The sequence below is a fragment of the Marmota monax genome, unplaced genomic scaffold (genome assembly GCF_021218885.2).
Source record: "Marmota monax isolate L192 unplaced genomic scaffold, Marmota_monax_Labrador192_F-V1.1 WCK01_AAM20220418_F8-fsc00119, whole genome shotgun sequence".
Lineage (NCBI taxonomy): Eukaryota > Metazoa > Chordata > Mammalia > Rodentia > Sciuridae > Marmota > Marmota monax.
In genome coordinates, this window is record NW_026694771.1 from 3,517,766 (window position 1) to 3,536,388 (window position 18,623).

The 18,623-nt window shown below is 36.6% G+C and overlaps 1 protein-coding gene across 49 annotated transcripts in view; it reads left to right on the forward strand.

Annotated features, from left to right (window-relative positions):
* Zbtb20 (zinc finger and BTB domain containing 20) overlaps window positions 1-18,623 on the forward strand; it is a 795,965-nt gene that overhangs the window by 642,116 nt on the left and 135,226 nt on the right. For 3 of the 49 annotated variants that reach the window (XM_058572857.1, XM_058572856.1, XM_058572862.1), the window contains exon 1: window positions 13,021-13,352. The exons of 43 other annotated variants lie outside the window; for them this stretch is intronic. The gene's annotated coding sequence lies outside the window, so the exon portion shown is untranslated. Of the gene's footprint in view, window positions 1-13,020; window positions 13,353-14,869; window positions 17,893-18,623 lie in introns of those variants that run through there. 3 more of the 49 variants (XM_058572858.1, XM_046425155.2, XM_058572863.1) reach the window with 1 other exon arrangement.

Here is an 18,623-nt window from a genome sequence, read left to right on the forward strand (position 1 = left end):
GTTTCAAGAATAGCTTTCATAGGCCTCCTTCTGTCTGGCTTCCTTACTTCATTCTGACCTAATAGTTGTAACATATTCTGAAGCTATTTTTCAATTCTTTGGCCAAAACTGGTTATCCTTCTTGCCTTTATTCTTTAGAGTATACAGTCAAGATTTCAATAGTTGTTTTAAATGTTTTTTAAAAACATTCTTGCTTTCCCACAGGCTAGACTGCTACCATGTCAAAGCAAGAGATCCATTTCCTGTAGATGGTTTGTTCTTTTAAAGCACCTTTTGATGACACCAAAAATATTCAGATCTTTTTAAAAACATCTTGGAACTGAAAAATTACTCATAAATATGCACTAACACAGACAGAGGCTCTTAGGGGCTGAAACTGAAATTCATCCTTACAAAGGCATCAACTTTGTGCCAACTGTAGGAAGCAAGGCTCCCAGGTAAACATCATCTAAGCATTATGGAAATTCTTCTGATCCCAACACTTAGCACAATGTCTGGCAGATAGGAAAGCTAAAAAAAAAAAAAAAAATACTTGTTGAATAAAATTCGAGTAAATTCACACTCCCACCAAGGAATAATTAACCTGCATATCAAAAAAAGTCACTTGTCTTTTAAATAAAAACCAAACAATAAAGTTAGGATTTTACTGATTGCTCTTTATACTTCAGTGTAGTTGCTTCAGAGTTAATAATACCATAATTTTTCCTAGGGAAAAAAATGTCTATGTGTGTGGTTTTGTGCATGTGTGAGTTTAGGGAAAAAGCAGAAAGGAATAAGCAGTGTTCTTTTCAAGGAGGGAAGAGTTGTGAAAACTCCAGCTCTTACTGTACCTCTTCCTCCCAGAAACACTAGCCTCACTGTGATTTCATTGTCTTGACCAACTTTCTCAACTTCTGGAAGCATTCTTCACCTTAGAGCTCCATATCCTCTGTTTTCATGATTCTCTTGCTATATTCTTAAAATCTATGGGCAGTTTTTTGGATCACCTCTCTGGAGACTGAGTATCTCGTTCTGACCTCTAGACCCTGGTACTTTCCTGAAGTAGACTGAACATTTCCAACTGTTCCGTGTAGGTCACCTCTTTTAAGTATTCCAGAAGGTAATCAAATTGATCTCAAATGCACTTTGTGCTTTCTGATCCCCATGTTTTAATTCATTCTGTACCCCTTGTCTAAAGCCTATCGCTTCCATTTCTAAATGTTGGAATTTTTCCTATATTCCAGCGTCCATCAAACACTGCTTTCTTTAGGTAACTTTTTTCAGTGTCCATCATCAAATAGTATTCCTCAAGTCACTGTATCAATGAAATCAGAACTTTATTAGTAACCTTTATGGTATTCATTCTATTACATTGTGTTGTAGTTACATGGTATTTATTTTCTCCCATATTCCAAATACTAGGTTTATGGCATCATACTTATTTGGAGGAGGGGCTACATTCTAGAGCTTCTGTCCTAGCAGCATCCTTTGCCCAGAGTAGGTGGTCATTAAATATATATTGAATTGAAATGGGTTTATGTTTTGATGGTTATACATGCATTATGATTTGAGAGTGCAAAACGTCCACATGCTCCAAGTATCTCTCCTACTTTACAGTCCATAATATCTTGCTTTGGAGACTTTTTCTTCTACAGATGTAGGGATTTTCTACAAAATTGGGTCTTTTTGTTCCCTAGCAGGTAAACTATTGGCTGGGCAATATATGGGTTCTGCTACCTTCTAAGATCCAGTCATTATCCCTTAAGAGGAAGCAAAGACTTAAAAAAAAAAAAAAAAAAGATTGGAAATCGAGTATGCTCTCAAGAGGGAGAAAAGGATCATGAAAGAGAGTGATGCATAGGAGCTTGGGCTGTGCCACTCACTTCCATGTGCCCTAACTTTTCTCATCTGTAAAACTGGATGATAATAATAATAATTTCTACCTTGTAAAGATGTTATGAGGGCTAACTAAGTAGGTTTAAAAGTACTTTGAATAATATGGTCAGTTATTATTAAGTATTTTATATATAACATACATATATAGGATATAGAGTGTATATGTGCTAATATATTCTTAATATATAATGCATGCATAAACACATATATATTTATTTAATAATGGTTTGGGTTGTTATTTCACCAATGAACCTAATGGCAGATTCCAAAGAAACTCCTTGATAATCCAGAGACCCTAAATGTTGGGATAGGGAGTGTAAAAGAGAAGAGCTCAAGCATTATCAGACAGACCTAGTTTGAAGCACAGATCTGCCATCTCTTGACTATGTACTTTGTGGAAGTTACTTCACCTGTCAGAGCCTCAGCTTCTTCATCTGTAAAACAGGAGAACACCTGTCTTTTACTTTTGTTTTGATTAAATGAGCTTCTATTCTCTGTATCTGTTCTAAGACTGGACATCCTTTTTTTGGTGATTCCTGTCCTTTTCCTGAACTTCACATTTCTTTTCTCAACAAATTAGATTTTAGACTTTTTGTTCTGAACAAACTTAGAAGAAACTACTGGCACTGTTTCAGAAAAAAAAAATGGTAGCAGTACCAGCTACTAATTTCAAATTATTAATAATTTAATATAATAGTGAAATGTTAAAATATGTACCAATTAATATGCACCAAGACTAATAGAGAACAAATATTCACCAAACTGTAGCTAAATCCTTAATCTAGAACAAACTTCCCAGTCAGATCAGATTGTTTTTAATCAAACGTCTTCTATCTTTGGAAATCATTAACTATACTAATCCACAGGTTTTACAGTTGGTCACTTTTTAAAGTACAAGAAATTAGGTTTTTATTGAAAACAAAAAGTCCTTTGTACTTAGTCCTATTTGAAGGAATATTTGGTGGTTTGAGGAAAAGGAGAAACAAAGCATAAAAAAAAAAGCAGTCTTGAAAATATCTACAAACTTCAGGACATTTGGATCTGAAAGAAAAAGTACCCTGTAACATACCTTCTCAGTTTAGCCGTGTTCTTGTAGTGCTGTGATGTGGCACTTAATGCTCTAGGGGACCCAGAGCAAGTGTTACAAATGCAACCAAAAGTCTCATGAAAATGAGCCTCTTAATAGCGTGTGAGCTGGTCTGCAATGGCCTCAGGAAATCCCCCCAGCTATTCACGTCCTTTTTATTCACTACATTCTGTGACTCAAAGGGAAACTTCACTTCACCTCCTTGACCAGAATTGAACAGACATTGATTTGGTTACCTTGTGCTTTATTTATTCATTTATTAGTCTTTGTCATTTGTATTCCACAAGAAAAAAATAATGTATATTTCCTTTGCATAATTTTAAGTTTAAGAATGTGGAAATTTGTGTCTAGTGAAAAGTACATATTTATGTAATTTTTTGAGTTGCTTATTTTAACTTAAAATATTTTCCATCAAAATTATAATACATGGAGCCTCGTCTTCACCATCATCGTGCAGAATGACGCTACTTGACACATTAACTGAATTTCTAAAAATGGCGCATGTAAAGTGAGTCTTTTAAAAGAGAATCATGTTTTCCATTCACTTCTATAATTAGTCAGGTTAAGTGTCACATGGGAAAAATAAGTGGCCCAATGCATAATTTTTTAAAAAATTAAGAATTGCAACTTTCACCTCAGTGATAATGATGCGTTTATCTATGGACATTTTATGTGCATTAATTGCCCCCCAAGAAAAGCTAATAAGAAGTGAATCCAATTAAACAGCAGATAGTTTAGAAGCAAATGCTAGATATAAACCACTATATTAGAGGCAGTGGAAAATCCAGAGACATGTTAAGCCAGGGTTTATCCTCCCAGTTAGGGATGCACAGCCAAAAAGGTGGAATTTTATACACAATTGAAGACTCAAAAAAACAGTTTAAGATATTCAGATATATTCTTTGCACAATTGTTTTAGAGATTTATTTTAAAATATACCACACAGAGCTGCATGCAGTGGCGCATGTCTGTAATCCCAGTGGCTCGGGAGCAAAAAAAAAAAAAGTTCAAGGCCAGCCTCAGCAACTTAACCAGTCCTAAGCAACTTAGTGAAGCTGTCTCAAAAAAATAAATAAATAACAAAAAGCTCAGTGGTAAAGTGCCCCTAGGTTCCATCCCTAGTACCAAAAATACGTGTGTGTGTGTGTTTGTATTTTATATATGTATATATATATGTATATATATCACAATTTCCCTTCATATACAGGACGAAGTAGGTACCATGTATTCTTATGACTACCTAAATAGCAGTAACACATGAGCTCTTCACCTAAACTCAACTCACAGATTTGTTTAAACAAAGTTTGAGCATTTCAAGCAATAATACTTTGCTTTGTGGCAGAGGACATATTCCTGTTCCTTTAAATATTGAAGACCCAATAGATTTGCAACAAATTTTCTTTCAGGAATACTTGTTGAACTAATTCGCATTTCTAAGTAAGATCTTATGGAATTAAGGGAGCAAGGAATGAACTCTAAAGATTTTTTTTACCTCCTCAGTACCAGCTTTTGTGTGCCATCATTTCTTTAGTTTTTAAATATTGAATTCATTCTTACTTAGGGAATCTGTTCAAAGTCAAGTCAATGGCCAAAATAGAGCCATAGGAAGCTTTGCAACAGTGTCTATTGAATGTGCAATTTATCATGATCAAAATAGAGATTATATAGGAACTTAAAGGAAATAACAACTTTAGCACCACCTTACTTATAATCTAGCAAAAAAATTATATATGTTTAGTGGTATACTATAGAGTTATGTGTGATTTACAAGTCTGAAAGTACGTAAGCTACCATATCCAACATATCTATACATACCTTTACTCTCCTGCCAAAGAGTAAAGAGTAAATAATAAAAACGTCAGTAACACCAAGCTAGTGGAGTCCTTAGTTTATAAAGCATTTTGGATACTTCATCCATTTTGATCCTCAGAACAACTTGTAATATTGGTTAGGTACATTTTATACACATTTTACAAATTACAAAAAATCTATGAAATTTAAAAGGACAGATGACTTACTTAAGGACATAGAGCTCTTAAAAGGTGCAGCTGCTTCTCCTGATGCACATATTGTAACTGGCTCAGCAGAAACAGCCATCAGAATCTTTGCCTTGCCCCAACCTCCTACAAGGCACAGAGAAGTACCAAAATGTGATGTGTAGATTTAATCTTTCTTCAGTGGAAAGAAGAGCCCTTGAGCCAAAAGGGATGCACACTACAATTTCATGCAAAAAGGAAAAAAGATGGTCAATTATTTTGTATGAGATTCCCCATGACCCTTGCTTACATATAACCCTTAATAAATACTATGAATTTTCTTACTCCAAGATTGGAGAAAATCCTGATGATTTTCCATGAAAATCTCTGTTGCATCTATCTGGCACCAGAGTTCTTTTCAGCCTGCTAAGAATGTGGACTTTAGAACCTAAAAAGGTCTCAATCCTGATTTGAACAGTCCTCTTGCTTACCAGGATTTATATCTTTTCCAGTGAAAGTTATGTGAATATACTGAGTATATACTGAGTTGTCATTGAACTGTCTTCCTGGAGCTTTTTTTAAAATTTTTTTGGTAGCTTTATTTTGTTTATTTCTATGTGGTGATAAGGATTGACCCCAGTGCCTCACACATGCCAGGCAAGTGCTGAGCTATAGCCCCAGCCTCTTTCCTGGAGCTTTTTACAAACTTAAGAATGTGGTGTGAAAATGAGAGAGATCATGAGCCACTTAATAAAACTCAGTGTCAATGGAAATTGATAAAGAATTGTAGTTCTGAATCCTAAAAGCCACAGAGTTTCTTCAGTGGCATGGAATTCAAAGCTATCACTAAATTCTGCTACCGCAAGAATAGAACGGTAGAGTTTCATATCAAGAGATTCAGTACTTGGTTCTAGAGACTAAAAGTGTCAATGGGTCTTCCATTCAATATCACATCCTTTAAATGTCTTAGATTTCCAGGTTTACAAGTACTGGACATGAGAAGCCTGTTGATTTTTTTACTAGTTACTACGAAATATCAAAGAGATATCCCTAATGCCATGGTCCTAAGACACTTGCAATCCAAACTAATGTTTCTTCCATATTTATTATTATCACTATTATTATTACTATTGTTTCCATCTTGTAGATGAGGAGACAAACAGACTAAGAACATGACCTAAAGTAACATAGCTGGCATCAGAGCCACAGTTATGCTGGCAGATGATCTCACTCATGGTCCAACATGTTTTTTCACTAACCTTGCTGAGCCTCACAGATTTGCCCTGATTCTCAGCTGAGCTTTAGAATCACCTGAAGGGCTTGTTAAAATACAGGCAATCAGATATCACCCTCTGAGATCTGATTCATTAGGTCTGAAATAAGATTTTAAAAAATTACATTTCTAACAAGTTTCTAGGTAATATTGATGCTGCTGGTCCATGGAGCACTGTTTGAGGAGCACTGTCCTTAAACATCATATGGAATAACTGAGTGGAAATGACACATGAAGGCAAAATGGTCTTATGAAGGAAGTTTGTTTTGCAGATGCTACCTCAGGCTGCTCATTTTCTCATTTCTGACCTCCATTAAGAAAGAAAACTAGTGTACAGTGAGGAGCTAGCAATAAAAAACCTCAGTGTTTTGGATGAGAGTTCAGATCTTTCGGCATTTAAGAATTGGGCACTGAAACCCTTCAGTTTGCTTCTAAGTAGAACTATTTTTGCAGGGTAACTGGGAGATATGATTGCACACCGCCCCCAGTGAAAAGCTGCTATAAAACTGGATGTGGGCAAATGTTATTAGATGAATGTACAGGCAACTGATCCATTAACCAACGATCTTCAGGTGGATTACATCCTGTCAACCTAGAAAGAAGTTCTTAGTGAAAAGGGGAAAGACTCACCCTTGACTTAACAATTTGGCACTATTTTTCTGAAGATTGGTAAGGGTCTGGTATCACAAACTCAGTTTCAACCAACAAAGTGATGTATCTGATCTGCTAAAGTAAAAATTTTTTTATAAAGAGGTAGGAAATATTCAACTGTGTTGAAAGATAATATCCAGATCAGGTAGCTGATTGTTTCTGTGTTAATTTCCTATGGCCATTATAATAAATTACCACATACAAGGTGCTTTCTTAAAATGCAGAATTCTCATGTGGTTCTGAAGGCCAGAAGCCTGAAATCAGTTTCACTGTACTCAAGTCAATGTATCGACTAGACTGTTTCCTTTTGGAGGCTCTGGCAAATAATCTGTTTTCTTGCCTTTATTTTCCAGAAGCCCCTCCAGTACTTGGCTCGTAGCACCTTCCTTGAAGTAGCCCAACCTCTTGTTTCTATCAGCACACCTCCAACTGACTCTGATCCTCCTTCTGCCTTCTTATAAAAACTCATGATTACATATAGAGTCTATCTAGGAAATCCAGATAATCTCCCCATTTGAATAGTGTTAATTTAATCATATTCACAAGACACCTTTGCCAAAGGAGGTAAAGGGGTTAGGGACAACAAATAGCTCTGGGGACTGGGACATGGATACATTTTGAAGGGTTATTTTGCCTACCACAGTTCATCTGTGGTATGTTTATCAAACTACATTAGGAATATGGTACTTCTTCTTTAGCACCACAGTTAAGAGGTCCTTTAATAAAATTTATCCAAAAAGGTGGGGGCTGGGGTAGTCAGGATTATGCAAAGCAAGAATGTGAAAGCCATTTCCAAAGTATGGGTGGGGAGAGTGAACTAATTTCAGTATCAGGACTTCTACCTAGTTTTTTGACCTTAAGTTTATGAGATAAAATATCTACCACTTGGGTCTTCTCTCTAAATTGAAAGAATCAGAAAATCTCCTAAACCTTTTGCTTCTATAAAATTTACAAGGCTGTAGATGGCATTTTAAAACCAGGAGCTTACTTACATCTCTAATATTCAGAATAAATCTTGTCCACTTTTCTTTTGAATTAAAAAAAATCACTTAAATTTTAAGTTTAGAATGTATTATCCAAGCACTTCTTATTGTAAAATTAATGGTGAGGCTGTGAACATAAACAACACAAGCACTTTTTACTATCTACTTCTTAAATATCCTACCAAATTATATTCTTTAATCACCAAATCATTAGTCATAGGATAATATGTATACCCCTTTTGCATATTAGAAAATTGAGACACAGAAAGAAAACTTGCATGTGTATATGTAGAACTAATAAAATTAATATTTGTTGGCTTCAACCTTTCTGGGATATCATCTACCACCACAGGCAGGTGTGATACTGGACAGTATATTAAATATGCCAAGCAAAAATGGGAAGACCTTGTCCCCAAAGAGCTCAGTCTCAAGGCTCAGTCTCAAACTAGAGGACATACACCAAATGACTGCTGTCATCATTAGTGGGGTCAAAGCAGTGGGAAAGGATTTTATTTATTTATTTTGGATTGTTCTCAGATAAGGGCATGGAATTTGACCATTGATTCTCAGAAGGAAATAGGACTAGTTTGACACAAATCTCTGAATACTATTAGGCTCGCCCATAAACACCAGCTTTTAAATGACAGAGGGCAACAAAAAATACTCTGGAGGAAGTTTATAGGAAGAAAGGCTATGAGAGCTAAACCAGAAAAGGTGCTTGAAAGTAAATCAAATCATGGCATATATTGAATTATGGCATTTATTATTATGTGTGGAGTATGCATGGAATTTTCAGCTAAAAGTTGAGGAAGTAAAGGTCTAGAAACTGTCGTGCATAGTAAATAAATTAATCCCGTGTTCTTTTGTTTTGCATACTTCCTATATTTGGTGACTTGTTCATAAAAATGTAGGATAGTAAAACATGCTCTGACATGGGCACATCTATTTGTTCACATAATTAGCATGCATGCCTCTGCAAGGATTTCTTCAGTATGATGTAGACACAGTATTTCTTGGACCAAGGATTCTTTGGGAGAAGGAGAGGAGTTGTGCCTTTATGACTGTCAAAGTTTCCTAAGCTTATTAAATTAAGATCCTTTATCCTTCTTCTATAATTTGAAGATTATTCTAGTAATGTGTTTGGAGATGAAAAAACCTGCCAAATAAGTCAGGGTCTAATAACTGGATTAATAACTATTCTAACACCCATGAGTTCTGCATGCTATGCCACTCAGGAACTAGTCTTCCTTTCTACTCTAAAAGATCAGAGTTTTCACTGATATTTTTTTTATTATTGGAACTACGTTGTATAAAAAAAAAATTGGTTTAAGCAGGTCATCAATTCTTGAAATATCTGTCCATAAGAAAATATGTATCTTTGATTGGAATCCCATCACCAAGGAAATGGTTTAAATATCTGTTTATTTCAATGCCAAACAAAAATCTTAGCCTCAACTATTTATCTTTATTTTGCAATGACTTTTATCCTTTTGCCCATTCACTCATTTATCACGTGGCTACTGTACACTAATCGTTTAGGAGGAAAAACACCCTAAATGATTATGCAGACCTTAAATATGTTTATGTGTGTTCATATGCTTTTTTAAAGAGCACATGTGTGATGGGAAGTGAAGAATAGCATAGTCGGGGAAAAAATTAAAGAGACACGATGTAATTATCCGAACTGGAATTAAGCCAATTAATAACCCATGTGCTAACACTGCCCTCAAATTGCTGCAAATGCTGTCAGATATTTAAATATCCTGGGTGGTCCTGGTCAGCAATCTTTGCCTCATCCATTTTCAACATCATTCAGGGACATGGCTCACCTGACTTCTGAAGAAGGGCCACACCTGAAATAAACTACAGAAGAGGTTCAGATTATATGATTCAAGCACTAGGCTCTCACAAGTGATTACACATGAATTTTTACTAATTTCTTATGAAATCCAAATACTGGTGTTTTATTCATTTGCTCATTCCTTTATGACACACATTTAAGGAATATCTACTATGTGCCAGTATAGTACCATGCCTGAATATGCAGGATATAGAGTCAGATTGCTTGCATTTAAACCCCCAGCCCCATGCTCACTAGCTGAGTGATCTTGAGCAAGTTTCATAACCTTTCTAGACCTCAGTTTCCTTTTCTATGAAATGGGGTTATTGGATTGTGACATAAATGTAGGATTAAAAAATGCAAAACACTTTGCACACTGATTAATACAAATCCAAGTGTTCAGTAATATATTGGCTGTTGGCTATTGTTGTTATTACGAGCCAGTAGATATTCTCAAATTTGTGAACAAAAAGATAATACAACCTTCAGATGATTTAAGAACCTATTAGTTTAGTGTCTAGAAACTTGGGGTCCTAAACTTTATAATCTCTCTGCAAGCCCTTTCTAATAGAAATCTGTATACTGAATCCTTGATTTACTATATATATGGTTTTTTTCCTTGAGTAGCGCTCTTTGAATGTAACGCACTCAGCACATCCATAATTTGCAATTTTGTTCATTTACATTCTCATGTTATGATTTCCTTATATGTAATACTAGCCATGTACTTTACCATATGTTAGCTCATGTCATCCTCAAAACTACTTATGGGAACAACACTATCACCTTTAGAGATAGGGAAACTGAGGCTCTGAAAGTAGCTGTGACTTAGGCAATTTTGTTGTTCCAAGTTCATGCTCTCTTTAGTCAGTTCACCAGCGTGCATTTGTAAACATTTCTTTGCTTTGGGCTGTGGCCCAGCAGGTGTACTTTTGGACTTGCTGGAGGATCTGTCAATGTCCTAAATCACTGCTTTCTCTCCCCAACTTCCAAATTGATTGACATGGACCATATGTTATAGGCATGTTACAGCAGCCATTGTTATAGAGGTTGGTCGGTAGAAAAACTGAATTACTTTGGCTATGACTTCTCTCAGATTACTTGCCTTTGAATGGGCTCCCAGGTGCCTGACAATTCTTTCAGTTTTCTTCTTTCACCCTAAGTAGTAACGTTGTTGCTGGAGCATGACTGACAGATAGTTTTTGCTTTTACATACACCATGATTCTTGTTTTAGGACAAGAGGCTTAATCTTTCCAATAGCATCTGATGGCACTGTTCTTTTCATAAGCACTTCTTTCCTTCTGTAAGAAAACGCACCCTCAATTATCTGTTGTGAAAAGGAAGCTCCTCACTGAATGTGATCATATATGTCCCCAAAAAGATATCATCAAATTCATGGGTAGATAATATAATTTCCCTTTTCTATTTTAGTAGCTCATTTTCAATTGAAATATATCAGGAAAGTTGCCCATGGCTAATCTTCCAGGTAGAAAATTTCATCAGTGACTTAAAACTGCATCATAAACTGAAATATTCAATCTCTTTCACCCACAGTATGCCTATATTTTAGAAACGTGTTGTATGAGAAAGCCACGTCTTCTTATATGGTAATGTGTGTGTATGTGTATACATATTTGTATACATACACATACACACACAATATATATATATATTGTGTGTATGTATATGTGTATATGTATATATATATATATATATTGTGTGTATGTATATGTGTATATGTATATGTATATATATATATATATATATATATATACACACACACATATGTATACATATATATATATATATATATATATATATATATTCTTCATAGATCAATCCATTCACTGGCCTCCATTCTCTTGGAACATGGCACAAGCCAGACTTGGTTGAGAAGGAATCTCTACAATGTTATATTTTTCTGCTTTTCACTGAGAATGAATTAACACTTAAATCCCTTACCCTTAGCATTCAAAATGGACCCCCAAAATTATTCTACTTGGTTATTTAGACATTTTGAGAAAAAAATTGAGGTTTGTGTGCGAGTCATATAGACTTAGAAATCTTCTTGTTCTGGAGACAAGGGTAATTTCTATACCTGTTGGGCCAGAATCTTTAAAGAATACTAGAAATTTGCTGGTATGTGAAAAAGCCTGTTGGGCTGCTAGAGCCCTGGGTTCCAGTATTGACATTGCTATTGCCTTTGTGATGTATTGCTCTCAGTCTGTGGGCCTCAGTTTCCTCATCTGCCAAAATAAAGGCTGGAGAGACTGATCTCCAGGGCTTTTTCTAGCGCTGTATTCTCTGGGTCTGCAAATCGCTTTCAGTGTCTGCCATAGTCTGCCTTGCCAGCTCTGTTTGTCACAAAGATTAATCCATTTTAACTGTACCTTGGAGTGCACCCGGGAGGGGAGGATGGATGGATTGTTTTGCACCTATTATTGCATCAGAACTTTTGCCTTTTTAGACACAATCATGCCGTGCCTAAAATCTGTCTGCCTGTCTGCCCACTGACTTTGTCTGTGCTGATCTTTTGCCATGGTGCCTCTTTTTCCAGCATCCATCTCCCTCCAAGATCTAGATTCGGCATCCGACTGTACCTGTCTTGTTCTCTGCAGCATCTGTCTGCTACACTCCTAGACCATCGTTAATAAACTTTCACACATTACACGCAACCCCCTAATATGTTGGCACCTGCACATAAACATCTACGGTTCATAAAACTAGGGGAGAAAACTCCATTTTTTAAAAAAGACCTCTATCTAGTGCCATTTGTATTTGCACTTTTTGTTTAGTTGTAAGTTTTAATAGTTCCCCCTTTGAGGATTTGTCAGTAGGAGCAGTATTGCTTATCAGAACACACCAACAGTCTTTTTGTAATATTCGCTTTTCCCCTTTGGTTCAGCCGAGCCTGCTGACAGATCATTCAAATTCAATTGTTTTATGTCTAAGCCGAACAGCTAATTAAAGTAGGGATGATTAACCTGACTGGCAGTGTCGCTCTCCCTCTCGCGCTCTCTCTCTCCCTCTCCCTTTCTCTCTCTCCCTCCCTCCTGTTCCAATCAGTCTTTTTCTCACACACTCTCTCTCTCTCCTTCCGTGTCTCTCTCTCTCCCTCTCTCTCTCTTTCTCTCTCCCTCTCTCTCTCCCTCCCTCTCTCTCCTCTCCCCCCCTCTCTTCCTCTCTCTCAGTCTCTCCCTCCCTCGGTTGGTGTCTCTCTCTCTCTCTCTCTCCCTCTCTCTCTCCCTCTCTCTCTCTCTCTCTCTCTCTCTGTCTCTTGCTCTACTGTTTTTTTTTTTTTTTTCCTCTCTCTCTCCTAAACGTGGTCTGCTTGCTGATGGCAGAATGGCACTCGGAGATTTGTGCATTGTGTCTGGTTTCCTACGGGCAGGCTGACCCAGTGCCTCCAGGGACTTATCAATAGACCACTCAGAAGAGACACAGACAGGAGAGAGGAGGAGGGGTGGGGGGAGAGAGAGAGAATCAATATCAAGAATAGAAGGAGCTCCGAAGCCATTTTTTTTTTAAAGAAGTATCGGGACTTGGGAGAGGGTGACAAAGAAGGTTTTTCAAAGAGGCAGTGGAGGAGGTTCTAATAAATTTGGAAGGAAACAGTTCCCTGTCTTGGGAAAAGGAGAACTCCTGACTGATTAGCATTCACACCAGGTATGAGATGTTCGCTACCCCTTATCACTGTGTCGCAACCGAGATGGAAAAGCCTTTTTTTTTTTTTTTTTTTTTTTTAGGAGACTGAGAGAGCATGTATTTTGCTGTGTTTGTTGTTGGGGGGTAAGAGGGGCGGCGTGAGAAGCTGTGGGCATTTGTGTATGGGAGCAGAAAGAATGGAAGCAGTACAACGGGGGGTGGGAAAGAGTATGGAGTATGTTACTGTCTTCCCTGTCTTTGTGCACCCCTGGGGGGTTACCCAAGTTCATTTCTAGCAGGTGGATTTAGACGGGAGTTACTTAACGCTTGACCGCCAGTTTTGAAAAAAAAGAAAAAGAAAAAAAAAAAAAAACGCTGCTTCCTATGTCTATTAAAGGAAGCTCCAATTTCTCTCTCTCTCTCTCTCTCTCTCTCTCTCTCTCTCTCTCTCTCTCTCTCTCTCTCTCTCTCTCTCTCTCCCCCACTCTCTCTCTCTGCCCCCCCCATCCCTCTTCCCCTCTCTCCCTCTCCCTCTCTCTTCTTTTTTTCCTCTTCTAACCAGACAGCGGGAGGGTTCCTGGCTCCTAGCCAGCCCAAAAGCCTCTAAGTGTTTTGCACTTGTTTCAGGGAGTAGCTGCCCGGGGATTTTTCAGCATTTTCACTAGAGAACAAAGAGTTCTTTACAAAGGGAAAGGGGGGGGGGAGTGAGCTTAATGTCTGATATATGTTTTTCTATTTTTATTAGTTTTTCGCTTAAAAAGAAAGACAGGAACAGAACATTCACTCTATAAAGACACAAAGACATTCAAAAGAAATCCAGTTATCTTTTCTCCCCATCACCCCAATATGTATACATGAAAATTAAAAGGAAAAAGACTAAGTTGGATGTGTTGCTCTTTTCTCCTCTTTTAATCTTTCTAAATCCAACTGTTCTTATGCTCACTCTGTGCTATTTTTTTTTTTTTCTACTTACAATAAAAGTTGTTCAGGATGCATCTTCTCTTATCATCTCTTTACCATTTCGGGGGTCCCAAAAATCTTGTGGAGAAAAGAACAAGAGTCCATTGAACAATCAATTTAGTGGCAAGAACACCTTCTACTTTTGCCACTTGGGTAAAAAGTTAATTATGGAATTTGGGCTCCCAAAATGCCAATGGGGTACATTAGTTCATTCGATCTCACAAGTTTTTGCATCCATCTGTTTAAAAGGTACCACTTGTGTCACTTGTCAGTTATTAAGAATAGGTAGTAAGGGAGCGGATATTTGTGTTTTATTTTTGTTTCTATTACGTAAATGACAAAACCCCCAGAGAGATTACTTACCCCAACTATGATATACTAGTTCAAGCAAAATATAGTCTAGACGGAGATTTTTTTAACAATTCTGATTGCTTTGTGTTCTCTGATTTTTTTGCCTATGCATGTATATTCTTACTATGAATTTTGTGTTTGTAGCAAACATTCCAGAATGTTTATCATTTTTAAATTAATATTTCAATAAAAGAAAAAAGAAATCAAGATGTAAACTATGTGTAAAATATAGTAAGCAATTTTATCTTTTGTACCAACTGTACATTTATATTTTTATACTAATATCCTTGAATTATAAACCTAAGGAAATGTTTTCTTTCTAAAAGTTCTCTTAATGCATTTTGTATTTTGATTGTCATTTGGAAATCTTTTTAAGGTACATAACAGACACTAAACTGAGCAAAGGGAAAAACCCACAAGTACCACAAAAATGCTTAAATATATATTATGTGCAGTACCTAACTGCAGATAACTATTTTGCTAAGTGGAAAACAGCTACAACAATTCCTTCAAGAGTCAGAAACTCTTTTCTTTCTTTTTTTTTCCTCTCTATTCACTGAAAATATATTCTATTCCTATCCCTGGAGAAGAAAACTATTAGAAGAAACTATAGGGTTATGTTTTTCCATATTTATGAAATGCATTTGTACCTATCTGGGTAGAGGGTAATTCCTCACCAGGAAACCCTTCTGGTTGGGAGGTGTGAATGCCTAATGTTTAAAGTAACTTGATAACAAGGAGTCTTTTCGGAAACCTTACCATGTATGTGTTGCCTCAGTAATGACCCTCAAAGAAAAAACAAGTACTAGGTGGTCAGCATTAGCACTTGAACTCACTGAAAGATACTAGAAATAGGGCAAGTTTTGGCAAATTCAAAATTTTCTAGAGGGGCTCACTTGTTATAATTTTGCGTTTTCTTAAGGAAAATCCCTGTATTGTCTTTAGACTTATACATTTTTGTAGGATTTTTAATGTTTTTAAAATAGTGCTTAAGGAGCAAAAGCCCTTTTAAAAGGAAAGTCGTCAAAATAAAAAAACCCTGGATCTTTAAAAAGTTTTATGTTGAAGGCAAGAGGGTTTTTTTCCCCCTTTTTAAATTTTTTTTCCCCCTTGAACTCGTTTGTTGCTGTGACTGTTGGTGCTTATATTTTTGGTTTTTGTTTTATTTTTTCCCTTTTTTTTTCTCTCTTTCTTTCTTTCTTTTTTTTTTTTCCCTCTGTTTTTTATGTGACCAAGGGGGTTTTCAAAAGGGGCAGTGTGACCAGAAGAGGCTCTTACTGAGAGCTTGCAGTGGCTTCTCTTGATCCCAGCTCAGGCAGCTCCCATCAGCTAGTTGTACCGCCAAGAGTCCAGTGAAAGGTGATAGCTGTCATTCTGGGATTCTTCGTGGATCTGACCTGAGAGTAACACATTCACAGTCGAGGAGAAAAGGGAAAAAAAAAATAGAGGAGGAGGAAAGAAAAGCTCTTTGAGCTGGAGCACACTGGCCCTTTCTTCCTGGAGGCAATCCGCTCCAGTTCTTGGCGACATGTCCTGCACTATCAGATATCATATGACTTTTTATTTAGATTCTTTTTCGGAGAATGGCCTGTTAGGACTCTGTTTGTTTTCTTTTATTTAATTTCCTTCTCCCCTCACCCACTAGTTTTGTGTATCTGTGTGTGTCAGAGAGTATGTGTGCGCGCATGCATATGTGTGTGCAATTTTTATCTTTGTTTTTGTTCTGTTGATCTGATGCTTTATTTAAGGACAAAGCTTTAATTATTTCAGAATGCTGGTTTAATCATTTGCCAAAAAGAAACCTCATTCTAGGCTTTTGGGGGGTTCATTTTTAAACACATCCATTAACACATGAGACTAGAGATCCTAAATGCTTGCTGGCCAGTCCTTGACCCACTCCCTCACCTTAGTTTAACCCTCCTCCTCCTCAGCATGCACAGCAGTGTAAGTTAGGAAACACCTGTGCTGAGTTAAGAGGGAAATAAAAGTAGAGGCAACTTCTTCAAATCTGTACTCCTAGTTTCACTTTAATAAACTTTTTTTTAATCCTTGATTTTTTTTTTATTTTTATTTTTTTGGCACCCTCTGTTGAGCTTGAAAACATCAGAGATAGTGAACGATGTGTCTGTGGAGCTTTTGTGAGGCCAGCTGAGTACCCCTGGAAAGTAGAACAGGAGCTGAAATTCATTCAGAGACTTAAGAATTAAGTAAGAGATTTAAATAAGATCTGTGAGATCTGTGGGCCGTTCAGGGTTTGGTGATAGATGGTAAAATGGAATAGTTAAGGCTCTTAAAGAGGAAAAAGAGAAATTTCCAGACAGGAAATTCACAGGCATATCTGTTGTAATTAGTACTTTTAAAATATTACTTAATCAAATTTTGACTTTGTAGATCTCAAAATTTAACCAGTCGACATGTAATTGCCTTCCCCTCCATGCTTGCTATGAAAAAGAGATGAATTATACTGACAGTTATTACTGGCTTTCTCCTAAAATGTTGATGTATTTCTTTTTCGGTTTAGAAGAGTTCAAACTTTAATTAGCAGATAAAACCATAACTTCTTTAGGTGTACATATGGATGCATATACATTATTCTTGTCTACACATGACATAATATAACCTGTTTTGTATCAAGATATATTTTTGTATAGCAACTTACAAGACTGCCTTGTGTTCTTTAAATCCATAGTTTTTAATTTCTTGTTACTTTCTCTGAAATTATTTTTTGCAGACCTTAAATTTGTAATGCCTTATCATAGCCAGAGGTGAATTTTGTTAAAACTTGGAGGAAAATTTATTCCACCCCTTTAAGAGTACCAAAAAGGAAGGGAGAACTATTTTTCGTTCAACAAATAATTTTAGAAACCTTTCTCCCCCCCCCAACGGAAAACTCCAAAACAGCTTTGTCTCAGAATGTTAAACTTGGCATGGATAAGAAATGTGACTTTTGCTTTGTTTGAGGAAATTTGTTTTTGAAACAACAATGTTATAAATATTTTTAAATTGCCTGTTGAGCATGCGCTGTCTCTGACTTTATTCATAGTTTTAAACACACACCAAAGTGCAGTCTTCTGAATGGCCACAGGTAAGGCTGTTGATTTGTATGATCTGTCTCTGAGGCACCTTCAGTGAGTCTACTCAGTTTTCCAGAAGGGAAAAAGACAAGAGCTGAGTTCAGACCTGGACACCCTACTAAATATCATAGAGCAAAAGTAAATTGCCCCATGAAGGCTTGCACTTTATACTTAGGGTAAGTACTATTCAACTTTCCTTTCTTAAAGGAGTTGCCTGCCTTAACTTTTCGGCTTATTACTAGCAGAGTAAATGAAGAAAAAATTTAACTCAATGAGGTATTTGACTGAAACAAAAAAATTTGCAGATTTTTAAGGGCATCTATTGTGCATAAATTTAGAGATACGAGAATTTGCCAGTGAAATGATAGCAGCTCTGTGCTTACAGAGCAAAGATGTGCTAGTCTGAACATGCCTGATCTCATCTGGAATCGAAAGCTAAATCTAGGTGGGCCTGTAATAACACCAGAAAAGGAACACACATATCTTTTGTGCAAGCTTTTTTTTTTTTTTAGCCAGTCTTCCAAAGGGAATGACAAAGAAGTAGGTTCTCCTCTTGCTTAATAAGTAGTCTTACTTTACTTCTGCAGATATATATTTCCAATTGTTCATGGTTGTTTTGTCTACTTGTTGTCATCGTTGTTGAAGTATGTTCTTTCCTGTCAGTGATTGTTAACACTTTCCATTTTTCAGAATGCTTTATCGCCATTAACTCCGTTTGATGTTTCCTCACTTAGTTACCTTTCTGAGGTCTGTGATGACCCTCTCAGGCTTTGCAATTCTTATTGATTCTTGCCAGAATACACTTCTTCATTAGGTGTTTTGTTATAGTTATGGTGGAGATAATCTTGTTTTTCAGGCCTTTATAACTATCCAAACAAATTACCTTTTGAGGTGAAATTTCTCATAG